The sequence below is a fragment of the Xyrauchen texanus genome, chromosome 37 (assembly GCF_025860055.1).
Source record: "Xyrauchen texanus isolate HMW12.3.18 chromosome 37, RBS_HiC_50CHRs, whole genome shotgun sequence".
Lineage (NCBI taxonomy): Eukaryota > Metazoa > Chordata > Actinopteri > Cypriniformes > Catostomidae > Xyrauchen > Xyrauchen texanus.
Window position 1 is genome coordinate 30,447,230 of NC_068312.1, and position 15,982 is coordinate 30,463,211.

Below are 15,982 nucleotides of genomic sequence, written 5' to 3' on the forward strand. Positions count from 1 at the left end.
TCGTTTCTATTCTCTTTGTTTTAACATCATTCCAATAAAAGTTTACATTGAAGTCTTAAAGGGCCAGAGAGATGAAAACTGAGCATTTCAGACAAAAGGCAAGAGACAGGGTGGAAAATGATAATATTTTATTTAATTATGACTGTTTTGGTGCAAAGAATCTTTACTGACATTATAACTGTACCTTAGGGAAGATAATACAATTATTAAAAAAGAAATTCATGACCCCTTTAAAATATATATCCTTTTTCAAAATATGTGTAATAGTAAAAGTGTTTTGATATCATAACATAGCAGTGTGTGAGTAATAGTGTGAAAAATATGCATTTATAAAGTCAAACTCAGCCATTGTATGAAAGTCAATAAAACACAAATTAAATTAAGAAACATTAAGATATAGATTGTTCATCCAATGTTTTACCTCCTACAGCACATTTATTCATGCAGTATCTCAGTGTGAAAAGGAAAAAAGAAAGACATACTGCAAGTTTATACAGATGTATAAGATGCTAGTTTTATGAGAAAGAAATGGATAACTCTGTAGACTCTAGGGAGAGGTAAACATTTTATAGCTCTCTCTGGATCCCACACTTTGTGTCCTTGTTTCACTCCTTTCTGTCCTTTTAAAAGAGATTTAGTGGAGTTTGGGAAAACAGTTTCCTTTTTTTCCCTTTTCTTTTTTGGAGTTTCTACTAATAACAAGTTCATATAAGGTTGAGGAGTAGCCAGTCCCTTGTAAGTAGTTAGTCATTTAGAGTGGTGGTGGCGGCGTAGTGGCTAAAGCACAGGGCTGTTAATCAGATGGTCACTGGTTCTAACCCCACGGCCACCACCATTGTGTCCTTGAGCAAGACACTTATCTCCAGGTTGTTCCGGGGGGGATTGTCCCTGTAATAATTGCACTGTAAGTCGCTTTGGATAAAAGCGTCTGCCAAATGCATAAATGTAATGTAAATTTTGTAGATGCTTTAATCAAAACCAATTTAGAGTACAGAGAATTAAATCTCTGTACTCTAAATTGGAATTAAAGTAATAGATCACCCAATAGTTCACAGTAGTTTTAACCCTATATCATTTTCTCTTTTCCTTCTATTATTTTCCTTGAAGCTCAATTTAATTTGGGAAAAACACTTCCATCAAAAATATCTGCATTTGTTGCATGTAAAACACATTCTTACTTGTCACGAGTTCTAAGGTAGGACCCCAACACAAAGGGTTTTATTATATAAAGTACAAAGCAAAACTCTGACAATAGAGATAAATAAATAAAAACAGAGAAACTGACAGCAAACAATGATGACCTACCAAATCAATAACCAGTGCTAGACAGACAGTGTAACAAGGACATACAAAACAATCTGGCACAGGACAGTACACAAGAGGATCTTAAATAGAGGAGCAAGCAAGGAGATAACGAGGAGGGCAGGTGAAACAAATAAACTAATAATCAGACAGATAACAAGGCAAATAAGAGAGCAGGGTTTTCACTGAAGACAGACACAAACCCAAGTACATTCACACAGCATGAGACAAAACACAAGTGCCCGAACTCAGCCACGGAGTGAATAAGCTGAGCCAACCGAAGTGGCTGAATCCAGACACTGTACACAAAACAGACAAAGAAAACGTACATGTCAGGGCTCTGCCACAAAGGAGAAAGAAAACCCCAAACTAAGGGCAGAACCATGACACAAACTAATATAATTATTTTTTTTTTTGTGTCACTGAAGAGTGAAAATAATGGGTATGAGTAAATTATGCAATTTTCCTTTCAGGGTAAACTATTCCTTTCAGTGGCTCAAGGGCACAATGGTGATAGCTCACACATCATCTCTTGTGAGGTTCAAACTTTTGGTTCCCATCCCAGATCTTTAAGCACAAAGGCAGAACAGCAGACCTAAACCAAAATGTAAGCATCAGTGTACCATCTAAGCAATGGGATTTAATTTTGAGCCATTATGACACCTAGGCGTGCATGATGATCTTCATTCAAAATGAGAGCAACTGCTTCTTATGGCTTTTGAAACCATTCTGATGGCGACGATCTGCACAATGAGATGTGCTGCTAATATTGCAATTCACTTTGAATTTGGTTGTAGTTTTGTATTACTTATGCGGTTGTTGTTGTTGTTCACAATATGGTGTGAAAGACTCATTTGGTTCTATGACTGAAAAATGCATCCCAGCATGAGACAGCTATACTCACAAGTCTTTACAAATCCAAACAAACACTCTCACACATACACAAACGGAAACAGACACATACATATGCATAACATGCCGAGAACATCTGGAGCCAGACTGGCTATGACTGTGTTCTCTATGGTTAATCACATTCGATTCAGAGATGGGATGCCCATTTATGTGCCAACCCAATAACTGGGGGGCAAAGCCCACTGCCCACATCTTCCCTGCTGCTCAACTCTGTGGAAACAAATGAAACAATTGCATACTGTCTGTGCATGAATGCACACACACACACACACACACATTTTTGTTTTTATATTATGGTGGAGAGTTTCCATGGACTTCTATTTCTTTTCTATAATGAGCTAATGATATTTTTTCTAAAATCCCTAGACCTCACATAAACCTTTTTGCATATTTAGATTTTTAGACATTAAAACATCATTTATGCTGATATATGAAGTAGGAGCGGCTGTGGCTCAGGTTGTAGAGCAGGTCGGCTGCTAATCGCAGGATGCCGAAGTGTCCTTGGGCAAGACGCTGAACCCCAAGTTGCTCCCAATGGCAGGCTAGCACTTTGCATGGCAGCTCTGCCGCCATTGGTGTATGAGCGTGTGTGTGAATGGGTGATTGGGACACAGTGTAAAGCGCTTTGGTTAAAAAAAGCACTATATAAGTGCAGACATTTACTATGTTAATTAGTCTATTTTCCTTGTGGGGACGTTTGCTAGTCCCCCACAATATAATCAAAACCTTCCACACACAAATGCTTCTAAATGAGGATGTACCATGAACTTCAAATGTATTTATATACTGTAAAGCTAATTATTAATAAAGACTACTGCTTACCCAGGGCCTGGTTGTTCAGCGAGTATTGAAGCTGACTACCACCCCTGGAGTCGTGAGTTAGAATCCAAGGCATGCTAAGTGACACCAGCTAGGTCTCCTCATCAACCTAATTGGCCCGGTTGCTAAGCAGGTTAGAGTCATATGGGGTAACCTCCATGTGGTCGCGATTAGGGGTTCTTGCTCTCAATGGAGTGCATGGTAAGTTGTGAGTGGATCAGAGAGTAGCATGAGCCTCCACATGAAAAGATTCACGGATTGACTGTCTCAGAAGTGGAGGCAACTGAGACTTATCGTCCACAACCCTGATTGAGGTGAGTAATCACACCACCACGAGGACCTAATAAGTAGTGGGAATTGGGCTTTCCAAATTGGGAGAAAAGGGGATAAAAAAAAAAAACATGCTTTATTAATTTATTTTCCAATTGAGTACATCCTCTGAGATTATACAAGATTTAGCTAACATCTATGGACAATTGTGTCCCCAAACTATAGCTAATTATACACACATTGGGCCAGTGGTGGCTCAGCGGTTTAGGCTCTAGGTTACTGACCAAAATGTTGGGGGTTCAAGCCCCAGCACTGCCAAGATACCACTGTTGGGCCCTTGAGCATGGCCCTTGACCCTATCTGCTACAGGCATCTGTTTCATGGCTGACCATGTGCTCTGACCCCAGCTTAGTTGGGATATGTGAAAACAACTGCATTTCATTGGCTCTGTACCTGTACTCTGCACAATGACAATAAAGTTGAATCTTAATCTTAACACACACTATTGCACAGATGCTAATTAGTGTACAAGGCTGTGACAGACAGTGGTCACAGATCAGAGCACAAGCCATTACACCTGTTATGAATCCAATATGCTAACATAAACAATGCTAAGCTAATGCATGCTAATCTTCAACACTCACTGTTTAATAGCACAAACCTCTCTTAGTTAACATACTAGCTTGCATTAGGCTTACACATACTGAGCCAAATATATTTTAACATGTGCTAACAGAGAGAACACTTAAGGCCAGTTGAATTATTAATCTGAATTAATGTAGCCTAACAATAGGGAGCTCAGCTAATATTACACTACTTACTAATATAAAATGTATGGCATTTCTACAGGATATTGGCAATGACTTTGTATTTGCACTCAGGGTACAACTATTTTTGTACTAATTAGTTTGTTTATTAATGATCAGTGTTTTGGGCTGTTTTCATAAGGTTATTTCGGTGGTGTCACTGAGTTTTCCCTGCTGTAAATTAACTACTTAAACCAGTCTATAAAGGGGGTTGCTAGTAATAGCCAGTTTAAAGGGATAGTTTGCCCAAAAAAGAAAAATCTCTCATCATTTACTTACCCTCATGCCATCCCAGATGTGTATACCATACTTTCTTCAGCAGAACACAAACAAAGTTTTTCAGAAGAACATTTCAGCTCTGAAGGTCCATACAATGCAAGTGAGTGGTGATCAGAACTTTTTAGCTCCAAAAATCACATAAAGGAAACAAAAGAGTAATCCATAAGTTCTAAAGAACTTTAGAAGTGATATAATAGGTGTGGGTGAGAGACAGATACAAAAGTAAGTCCTTTTTTTACTCTAGATCTCCACTTTCACTTTTACATCTGAAAGGCACATATGGAGCTTGGTTGGGTTCACTTTCACATCTTAATATGAATGTGAAAGTGGAGGTTTAGTCTAAAAAAAAATTAACTTTGAAAAAATATTGATCTGTTTATCACCCACACCTATTATATTGCTACCGAAGATATGGATTTAAACACTGAAGTCATGTGGATTACTTTTATGTTTCGTTATGTGATTTTTGGAGCTACAAAGTTTTGATCACCATTTACTTGCATTGGATGGACCTACAGAGCTGAGATATTCTTCTTGAAATCTTCATTTGTGTTCTGCTGAAGAAAGAAAGTCATACACATGTCATGAGGGTGAGTAAATGATAAGAGATTTTTCATTTTGGGGTGATCTATCCCATTAAGCTAGTCTCCCTGCCTTGGGCAATCTGGTTTTCAGCTTGTTTTGGCCAGATGACAAGTGCCCAAAAACATTCTAAATCCCTCTAAAACCAGCAAAACAGACCAGTTTGTTCAGGTTGGGAGACCAGCTAACCAACTTAGGCTAGTTTAAGCTGTTGTTGTTCCAGCAGATTTAAAAAGAAGAACACAAGATAATAATCAGTTATTTCTTAGTTTCTTTTGTTTTGTTTTTTTTTGTTTTTTTCAGAAACAAGATATATTTTGGTGCATTGTTTTCACCTCATTGATGCACACTTTGCGTTCAATCCATCTCTTTGAGCACTAAAGTCACCCGAACGGTTTTTAAACCAAAACAATTTGCCATATTACACTCTCGAGTGAGCACTGGTCAGGTGAGAAAATGACTTGAAGTTAGTGATGCAAGTATATATAATCTGTCCATGAGCACAGAGTGTTTGTTTAGGGAAAAGAAAAGAGATTGGGGGGAAAGAATAAGGAAACAAATGGACCTATCTCCCTTGTAAAACACTGCTTTTCCAGCCCATTTATCACGGAGAGAGAGGGATTCTTTTTGATTGGCTGATTACTTCGATCATTCATCATGGCCCAGATATCCCCACCAATCTGACAACAGCATTTTGGACAATTTGTTAAAGATGACAAAAGGGCCTCTTTTGCCACGGTACATTTCTGACTTTTTTAATATTCGAAAATTAATTTTCCATCTGAAACAAATGTATTACATCCTGTCAGGCTGGCCAAATGAATATTGCACCTTGAAACCACCCCCTCCTCCCTGTGTAGTTGTGTTTTCTCTCTCTCTCTCTCTCTCTCTCTTTCTCTATATATATATATATATCTATCTCCCTCTCAAGTCTTTGTGTGTAGTTTTGATAGTGGCATAAAGCAGTCTTGCAAAAGAACAAGTGAGAGAAAGAGAGAGTTGAGATGTCCTCTGGTGTCAGACGCACCATTCTTATCCATCACTGAGATTTACAGGCAATTTACGTCCATCATCACTTCCTGTCCTCCATCCCTCCATCATATCACATTTAGTAAATCTCTGCAATATCTGGACTTGTGTCTCTTTGTCTTTCATGCTCTGTCTCTGTCTTGTTTTTAAGAATGTCTCTGATGTTGAATTTGACAACTGGTTGCTGTATTTTTGTTAGCTCAGGTGGACTAGTACAGTTGGACTGAAATGAGATAGGACTAGGCAATATATTGTATATTTATGATATGCTCTAAATCAGGTTTTCAAACCTTTTGATCCCAAGGACTCTGAAATATGATTACTGATTATCCCCTTGTTGGGACCCATTTTTGAAATATAAAGGCAGCTAGAAAAGTGTATTAAAAGACCAATTTTACTGTGAGAAAATTGCAACTGTGCAATTATAAGTGAAATATGTTCGGTGCTAAATCAAATGATTTATATTGATGATATATTAACTATATTTTTACTTAACTGTATTTTACTACTATTACTACTTTACTAATATATAACTGTATTTTACAACTTTTGCTCAGTCTTTTATCTACTTCACAACAATGTCTGTAATGATGGCTTCGCTGATTTGAACATAACCCTTTGAAGCGTTTTCAGAGCAAATCAGACTGCTGAATTATTAAAAGGTTACAAATATTAAGATAATATGTCATATATTTTTAGCTATATTGCCCAGCTCTAATTTCAAGTCACATCTGTACTAAAGGGGCTGAAGAGCTGTGCACCATCACTAGATTATAGTTGCACTATACAATGCTGCCATTTTCCACCCTGGCAAACATCTGAAAAGGAAGACAATCTGAACATCACAAACATCACACACAGAGACACAATTTATCTTTCTTTTTCTTCTTTCACTTTGCATGTAATTGTGTGTTTATACCTCAACTGTGTTTCAAGTCTTTCATTACCAACACCACGCCCCCCCAACCCCACCCCATCTGTGGATGATGGACAAACTTCAGAGCAAGCGGAATCTGTTGTGTCTTAATTGTCTTAATTACTTAATGACTCTTAATTGCTTAATTACAAATACAAATGAACTGGAAGTCAAGGATGCGTGCTAATTGAACAATCAGTCAGTGTTAAGATAGCAGAGTATTGTCCACCTTTGATTGATAGTACATTAAGACTGTGATTGGCTGTCTGTTTGATGACATTGACGGCTGTAGATGATGACTCTACTTCACTGTCATGTACGTCCTCGATATTGCAAGGAAAATTGAGTTGGAATTGTAAGACAAGATTTTGTATGTACAAAAAGATTTGAAAGATTGAAAGATCAGATTTTAATTTCACAGGAACAGATGTAGAAAAAATCTAGTACTGTAGCTCTTAGTTTGTGTTTGGGGTTTTCACAAACCCCCAAGTATTACATTTTGGCACAAAACTTGTCCCGCACCATTTGTGCTGCAGACACTGTTTCATTTCTAAACAGAATTATGATTAATTATTTTCATTTTGCTGCAAATTAATTGGCCTGAAAATCCTATAAACTTACATCGAAGAAAGTCATTCTTAGAATATACAGTATATATCACCAGAATATCATTGAGAATTTGAGGTGGGCTTGTTTGACTTAGTCCAGTTAACAACCACTCAATCTGCCCTAGAAATGCACTAACAACCACTAAAACATCTTAGCAACCACATGACAATGCTCTGGCAATCACCCACAACATGCTAGCGTAGTGGAAGCGACTTCTACTTGCAAGTACTTCTTAGATTTTCTTCAGAAAATGTAAAAAATATTATTATTATTTTGTTGTTCTTATTATGAAAGTTCTTCCTCCTTCATAAGCTCAGAACTGATAAAAGTAATTTGGTCCCAGATCAGTATTGCAAGTTTACTTCTTCCCAGAGGTAGAAAACATATTTTTCAGGATGAATTGCTGGCCGAATATTTCATTTCCACTCTTAATTATGTTGCTAACAGAGCAAAACGAGCAAAAGAATCTTGCTCAAGGAACACGACACTTCATGCGTACAGTGCCACAACATGTAGTCTGAAGCGTCTCTTTGAAAAAAAGAAAAGGTCAAAGATGTGTGTGTATGTGTGTGCGTGTGGGCGGGTTTGGTTTTAGGTTACAAACTGGTAATTACAAGGGTAATAATGATAAATGTGGTTTATGAGGACATTTGTAGTGTCCCCATAATTCAAATCGCTTAAAAAAAAAAGTATTTTCATTTGAAAATGTTAAAATGCAGTTTGTTGTGAAGGTTAGGTTTAGGGTTAGGGGATAGAATCTATAGTTCGTACAGTAAAAAAATAATTATGTCTATGGAGAGTCCGCATAAGGATAGCCGAACCAACACTGGCTTCCCGTTAATTATAGAATTGATTTTAAAATTGTGTCTATGTGTATAAGGCTTAATCTGATGTCATACCAAAGTACATCAGTGACATTTTGAATACTTACTCTCCCCATAGAGCACTTAGATCATGTAATCAACTTTTCTTATCTGTCCCTTGTTGTCACAGTAAATTTAAGGATTGTCAGACCTTCTCGACTGCAGCTCCCAAACTTTTTTTTATTTATCTGTTCTTAAATCTTATCTGTATTCTCTATCTTCTATCATTCTTAGCTTAAGTATATTATGGTTTAGTTAAACAGACTGTATATTATGTATACTGCATGTTGTTTATTAATGTTGTCACTTGCGTATTTGGACCTGGATTTTCTTTCTTTTATATGTTTTATATTATTATTATATTAAATTATATTATATTATATATTACTTTGGTGCAATTCTGTTGCTTTTTTATGTGTTTTGATTTGCTACCTGTATTTGATTTAGAAGCATTTTTAACTTTATGAGGCAATATATGTTCAAATTAGATAAAAATATTATAAGAATTTACATAAATAATATAAAATAATAATAAATAAAAAAATATATAAATTGTATCTAATTATTAACATAAATTCTGTGAGTAATTCTTTTTTATGCTTCATGCAATAACATGTAAACTTAAGACTTGAGTAGAATATTTTAGAAATATAAATATTTCAGATGTTACAAATAAAGCACAGAAGAACTCATTAAAACTCATTTTTTGTCACTTTCATTTGGCATTATTGCACCATGCCCCAATTCATTTCTGACTCTGATATATAATAATACAATATTGTAGTACATTTGTTTTATTTACTCATTTATTCATTGTTGTTGAGAATCAAATTGCATTTTGACCAAATACAAGATTAAGATTAAGATATGCAAAACTTGATGAGAATCAAATTGCATTTTGACCAAATACAAGATTCAACAATATGCTAAACTTAACAGGCAGATTCTTGTACAGTGAAATATTTGTTGTTAAATTATACTAATGTATTTTAGAGCCACTAATTAACCCTTAAACCTAACCCTTTCTTGACTGTATAAAATTTATAAGTCAGATAAATTAATTCACAGTAATGTATTTAGAAAAATGGCTAAAGGCAGAACAAAAGTTGTCCAAATAACAATGTGCTGCATTGAATGTGCTCCCTGATGGCAAACAATATTTTGGTATGAGGTAGAGAGTGTAATATAAGTTCCCCTTCTGTCACTCACTCGACGTTGTGTCGATGTAGTGACACTAGGGAACTCTCTTGATAGCCTCGGTTACCTCTTATCTTTGAGAAAAGGCCAATGAGAATTGGCGAACAGAATTTGCATGCCCCTCCCCTGGACATACGGGTAAAAAATGAGTGAAGCTGTTCAGACAGATTTTTTTCTTCAGAGCTGAGCGGTTGTGTTTCAGCGAGCTTAGTAAAACCCACTGCTGTTCCACCCATATCTAAAGAGTATACGCTGTTGGAAATACGGCATATTTCAGCTGCTTTTCTCTTCTTCTGCACGCCAGTGCAGACTACACCCCTGAGCGCTTCGACAGCCCTCTAAAAGACTATATATTTAGCTAAAAGTGTAAACACATTGACGTTGAATATCTTTTTAAAGATGTGTCTTTTTCAAGATTCCCTCCCCTCAGACCAGTCTGATGTCAGAGCCCCAAGCTGGATGAGAGTTTCTCCATTGCATCGGAGAGCATCTTGGCAGACTCCAACTCTGAAGACTAGATGGAGCCAGCGCCTCCAGCGTGCAGGCCCAATCTGAGGCCGACGCCGAGCTGTCCGCTATGCTTACCCAACCTGTGCCCGCAAAACATCACCACCTGGCGGGATCGACCGTCACTCCCCTCCATGGCCTGTACGTTGACGTTGTCTCTGGCGACCAAGGCCTACAGCATCACTGGACAGGCCGTCTCCGCCCTGCACGCCATGGCCCTCCTGCAAGTCCACCAGGCCAAGGCGCTAAGAGATCTGCACTTGGGTAGTCCTGGTCCTGATGTGCTGCAGGTACTTATTAGGCGAATCACCTCATCCTCCGGGCCACGAAGGTCACAGCGCATGCACTCGGACAGGCGATGGTCACCCTTGTGCTCCAGGAACATCGAGATGCAGGATCCCGACAAGGCTCACTTTCTCAACACCCCCATCTCCCACATCGGCCTATTCGGCAAAACTGTAGAGGGCTTTACCCAGCAGTTCTCGACAGGGAAGAAAGAGACGGAGGCCATTCAACACATCTTGCCCCACCGCGGCTCAAGATCCCGCAGATCCCGCACTCGCCAAGGGCATCCCCCTGCAGGAGTGAAACCCCAGGCAGCTCCGCTCCACACCCCCTGTCTCACGGACCACCTCATGGACCCAGAAGGCTCCCAAGTGCTCCAGAGACGGGCAACCCAGGGAGAGAGAGAGATGTCTGGTATCCAGCTGGTATCCAGACCAGTCCATTCCCCAGTGGAGGGCCGGGTAGAGAATCTTTTTTTTTTCCTTTATTTTGCTTGCCGCACCCCCAAAGGGATCTAACACTCTATGGAGAGAAAGCATAGAGAGAGAACAGGCTGCAGCTGGTGCAGCCTGCTCCCAGGCTAGTATGTCGCTTCCCTCCCTCAGGGATGTGGGGATCTATATGACCTCTCTTGGGCATTGGGGAAGGTTATGTGCAGTCTTATACACCTGCTGTTTTCGCACGCTGTAGCTTGCTTGCACTTGCAGCAGCAGTCCAGGTAACATGTTCAGAGGTGTGGCGTTTTTAGATAGGGACCCCTAGTGTCACTACATCGGCACATCGTCAAGTGAGTGACAGAAGGGGAATGTCTTGTTACTGTCGTAACCTCCATTCCCTGATGACGGGAACGAGATGTTGTGTCCCTCTTGCCACAACACTGCATTAAGCTGCAATGAAATGGCTGGGACCTTACTCTCGGCTCCTCAGCTCAAAATCTGTCTGAACAGATGCACACTTCCCTCCTTTTATACACAAATGTCCGGTGGAGGGGCATGCAAATTCTATTCGTTAATTCTCATTGGCCTTTTCTCAAAGATAAGAGGTAACCGAGGCTCTCAAGAGAGACCCCTAGTATCACAACATCGACACAACGTCTCGTTCCCTCCATCAGGGAATGGAGGTTACAACAGTAACAGAGACGTTTATTTATCGTTGAAAATTTTTCTCCTGATCCACTTCATGAAGGTGCTGTCATATCTGATTCAACAAATACAATCATCACTAGACACGTGACCATTCATGAGCATTCAACATCACTGCCTTTAAACCTGTTTCGTATCGCTTCACTTTTTTAATTTTTAAATGAAATCAGGAGTTCACAGTTACGGATGTATTTTATTTTTTTTTTATTTATATTTTTTTTTATGCATTTGGCAGACGCTTTTATCCAAAGAGACTTACAGTGCAATTATTACAGGGACAATCCCCCCGGAACAACCTGGAGTTAAGTGCCTTGCTCAAGGGCACAATGGTGTTGCCTGTGGGGTTAGAACCTGCAACCTTCTGATTAACAGCCCTGTGCTTTAGCCACTACGCCACCACCACTCCACTGTAACGGCCACTACGGCGGATGGAGATGAAGAACACTGAACAATAGGCTTGAATTTGTTTCTATTCCTCACACAAAGCTTTCTGAAGTCTTGGATTATAGCTCACAAAGTGGATTCATTTCATGACAATTCTGAAAAGTTATTTTGTATCTTATGGCAATCAAAATCAAGATCAAATGCTTAATGAATGATTAAACGATTGCAACATTTTAAAAAAATATTAACATTTGAAATAATAATTTGAAGACAAAATATATATATATATATGGCAACACAGAACAGAACAGAATTAAACCATAATAATGTCAAATTAGGTTCATGTTTTAAATAAATGTGATGGCATTGAACATTTAATTCATCTCATTGATTATAAATGCAAATGGAAAAAAAAAAATGAATGGAATAATTCCATGAATTAAATATTCACAGATTCAGTAAGGATACGTAAACATTTGAACATCTCTAAAGTTGTTAATATGTAAAATTCTTATGTTTTAGATGCTCTCTGTCTGTCTCTTGGCCCTCCCTTCTCCTCTTTCTTGTCTATGTGTTGTTTCTCCCTCTTCCTTGCGGGCTCCATCCATCAGACTGGCATGCGTGCAGCCGCCCCACTCTCAGCCACCATATTTCACCGCCTGCCATCAGAGGCCTGACAGCCCTGCGCTCACTAGGAAATTGCTTTGGATGTGAGCGGAATTTCAAGCACCGGGTGCTACCCGAACCCCCTCCCCCAACCTATCCCCATATCTCTTTCTCTTTCTCTAAGACTTTAACTCCTGCTCTTTCTCCTGATGTTTCTTTTTCTTTCTTTCTCTCGCTCTCTTCCTTTGCTTTACCTACCTCCTCTAGTTGACCTGCTAGATAAGATGTGCGCTTCAGAATGTGTAATGAAAAGAGAAAGGTAGATATAGAGAGCGAAAAAGAGTGGGGGGGGGGGGAGTGGGGGTCAAGGGGTAGAAGAGTGGGGCCTATTATGCCTGCATCAGATGCTCACACTGTACACAACGGATAGAGAGAGAGATAGGCAGCCACAAAAAAATAGCCATTACTTTGTCGCTCTGTAGATTTGCATAGCAGGATGCTCCTTTTGATGCCTTGTCACTGAAGTGCTTTGACTCACTCTCTCTCTCTCTCACACCCACACACAATAACACACACGTTTCCACACACAGAAGAGGTGCATCAAACAGCAGCCTTCCATGCGGCGACACCTCATTCCACGCGACAGTAGGATCTTCTCTTAACAGAAAACCGCACACAAGTGTCACTCTCATCATCTTGCCAAGCACAAGCTTAATGATGTGGCAGCCATGATGGAGCTAGAGCTGTACACAGAGATGCAGTTTCATGCACTGAAATGTATAAGATTGTAACTGAGAGAATAAAGAGCCTAAATGGTGTGTGGGTGGCTCCAGGGGGCGTATCTGAAGGATTGTCATCGTTTCTTATGTTCTCAGAGCACCATTTAAAGGAATGTGGGCTTTTTTGAGAATAAAATCATTTTTTTCACACTTATAGTCCTACTCCTTTTTTCCTTATTTGGAAATATATACACTATCCAGTCAGGCTCTCTTTTCCTTTGTTGCAATGTTTCTTTTTGTTGTCACTTCACTAGTTGGACTGTTATTGTTGCTAAATTGATTTTCTGCTCCATAAAGGATTTTTTTTGCTGACAAATATTATAGTATATGCTTCCTGGTCCATATTAATCATTTGTTTTGCATTAAATGCCTGCAATCGGGCCTCCGGTTGAGGTAGTGAGGCATGCAAACTTGGCTTGCTGACTCAGGGACATGAATTAATCCCTCTAAACTATGGCAGTTGTGACAGCTGTTCTATAAAACACCCAGGAGTGTTGTTACTCTTTTTCAGGAATGTGATGAATAATGCTGTGCTTTTTTTGTGCACACTGATCGTCGCTGATGTGAAACTACAGCATAGTTTTATTTAAGGTGTTTGCTTTCTTTGGTTCTTCGTGGATAGGCTGCCTGTTTGTTTATCTGATTTAAAGGAAAAGTTTAGTGTACAACTGTGCTTAAGACTCACATTAATGAAAATTTGCTTTTTTTAAATCAATAAGTGTAAAAAATAAATAAATGTCCTTTTATTTAATATCGACAGAGCAACGTAATATGTGTGAAAATTAATAATAACTGAAGGTTGGTTTTATTCAAGGTCCCCAGGGTGTTTACACTCACCAAGCACTTTATTAGGAACACCTGTACACCTACTTATTCCTGCGTTTATCACATCAACCATCAGAATGGGGAAACATTTATCTCAGTGATTTTGACCGTGGAATGAGTGTTGTTACCAGACGGTCTGGTTTGAATATTTCTGTAACTGCTGATCATATGGTAATTTCACACATAACAGTCTCTAGATTTTTCTCAGAATTGTGCCAAAAAAAATATTCAGTGAGCGGCATTTCTGCAGACAGAAATGCCTTATTGATGAGAGAGGTCAACAAAGAATGGCCAGACTGGTTTGAGCGGCCAGAAAGGTTATGGTAACTCAGATAACCGCTCTGTACAATTGCATTGAGAAGAATAGCATCTCAGAATGCACAACACATCGAACCTTGAGGCGGGTGGGCTACAACAGCAGAAGATCATGCTGCACGTTATTAGTGTAACGCTTGGTGTCCTAGGGGTCAAGAGGAGATGCAGGAGTAGGAACTTTAAATCCTTTAATTACCAACACTGGTGTGGAACCAACATAACAATACAATTCAAGGACTGACCACTATTGCCAAAACTAGAGGGTATATATACACTTGGAACTTAATGAGGGAATGACATACAGGTGGGGATAATGAGGGAGTGATCAGGGCAGTGACTTCTGGGAAACGTAGTGCAGGAGAGAACTTCAAAATAAGATTCCTTGAATGTGGTGAAGACAGACTGTGACAATTAGGAACATAGTGTTTCTAATAAAGTGCTTGGTAAGTTTATAATGATATTGTGTAAAAATAGGAACAATAGTTTTGGGAATTGTCATCTTAGGCAAATACTTTGAATACAAGATGCTTTTTGAGTAACAAAATAATGCTTATTTAAAATAACACATACAGAAAAGAGTGCACCAATTTCTGTTCATTTCAATCACATTTGGCATTTCATAAAACCTCAATCGTTATATAAAATACAATTTATATAAAAATGTACACTTTGAATGTACACTTTGTAGGGGCCTTTAGCCCCTACAATAGGGGGTCTATTAAACCAAATATGATTTTTTTAACTTCTTGGATAGTTAAAAAAAAAAAAAAACATTTTATTTAATCACCTTGAACAAAACTGAAAATAACAAACAATTATTTTGTCCACAAATAAATGTGATGATTTCAGAAGTTCTCAAGAGCTACATAAATATGCAACCATTAAAAAAATACCTAAAAATCATTAGGCCTTACAGGCAATGATCACATGGATCAGGAATATTTTGCAATGTACATTGTGAATGTGTGTGTATATATATATATATATATATATATATATATATATATATATATATATATATACTGTATATATATACTATATATATATACTGTATATATATATTTCTGTTTTGTTGACGGTGTGCTTATTTTATGTTTTACATTCTGAGTTCTGCTCACAACCTCTCTGTCTCTCTGTCTGTCTTATCACTCTCACTGATTTACAGAAAGTGAGTTTAGAGTTCTACATTGATGTGCACGCTCACTCCACTATGATGAATGGAGGAAGAGGAGAGAGTGTAGAGACAGGCCGTCTTTCCTCTGCTCCCGTGTCACAACCCGCCAGCCTTCTCTCTTGAGAGTCTCAAAACATCCTAATCTAATATAATTCTCTTTTGTAGAAATACTTTGGCCTCAGAGGGCACCATTTTAACCTGTCATAGAGTATGAATGTAACACTTATGGCTCTATTTTTATACCTTAATATACTAATTTACAGGAATGACATTGGATGGTAATATCATGGTACTTTGATATACAAGTAGTTGATACTTGACAATGTTATGAACTTTTTTTAGATTTGGTAATTTTAGATTTTTGGTGAAAATTTATATGCA

General features: G+C 38.4%; 1 pseudogene; it reads left to right on the forward strand.

The window, feature by feature from the left end:
* The window catches only part of LOC127630588 (cytosolic carboxypeptidase 6-like), a 423,742-nt pseudogene extending 407,999 nt beyond the window's left edge, over positions 1 to 15,743 (forward strand).
* The last annotated feature ends 239 nt before the right edge of the window (positions 15,744 to 15,982 follow it).